Raw genomic sequence first — 700 nt, 5'->3', positions numbered from 1 at the left:
TCGGAGGTCCAAATCTTGCTGCCCAGAAAGTTAACGCCTCTTGCCCTCCAAGCAGGACAGAGCTGGGAAATGCTCGGCCCTCTTCCTCTCAGCGAAGGAAAGGCTCCCTCTGGCCCACCCTCCTCTGCTCCCTCAGACAGGCCCTTGTGCATCCTCCCCGGAGGACGCCGCTATCGCTCGCATCGCTCCAAAAACCTGGAACCTGGGCGAGGAGGGTTGTGGCCGCGTTTTCCGCCCAGAATGAGTCATTTCCGGTCACAGACTCCCTCCCCCGGAAGTGAGACCTGATGTAAACACCGGAGCCGGGCGTCAGGGCCCGGGAGGTCAGAAAACCGGGCCGCGGGCGGCACCGACGGCTGGGGTTGGAATCGGGGACGCGCGGAGATCAGGTCAGTGCAGCCAGTGGGAAACTGGGGCATGATTCCCNTTGGACATGAGGAAGTGGAGGGAGGTAAGGCATCCCAGAGAAGGGTTCTTGGGTGGCACGGGTCTTTGCAATGGGGGTCCAAAAAAGGGATCTTAAAAGGTGGGGCTGTCCAAAGAATGAGTCTTTAGGGGCGCCTGGGTGGCTTAGTCGGTTAAGCGTCCGACTTTCGCTTAGGTCATGATCTCGCAGTTCGTGGGTTCGAGCCGCGCGTCGGGCTCTGTGCTGACTGCCAGCTCCGAGCCTGGAGCCTGTTTCAGTCTGTGACTCCCTCTC

At 60.7% G+C, this 700-nt stretch overlaps 1 protein-coding gene across 2 annotated transcripts in view; it reads left to right on the top strand.

The window, feature by feature from the left end:
• The first annotated feature begins 283 nt into the window (after positions 1-283).
• The window catches only part of WDR45 (WD repeat domain 45), a 5,560-nt gene continuing 5,143 nt past the window's right edge, over positions 284-700 (top strand). For both annotated transcript variants that reach the window (XM_077752963.1, XM_077752961.1), the window contains exon 1: positions 284-389. The gene's annotated coding sequence lies outside the window, so the exon portion shown is untranslated. The remainder of the gene's footprint in view (positions 390-700) is intronic.

Source organism: Crocuta crocuta, unplaced genomic scaffold, assembly GCF_008692635.1.
Source record: "Crocuta crocuta isolate KB4526 unplaced genomic scaffold, BGI_CrCroc_1.0 scaffold943, whole genome shotgun sequence".
NCBI lineage: Eukaryota > Metazoa > Chordata > Mammalia > Carnivora > Hyaenidae > Crocuta > Crocuta crocuta.
Note: the sequence above shows the minus strand (reverse complement) of the source record. Positions and strands in the feature narration are given on the sequence as shown.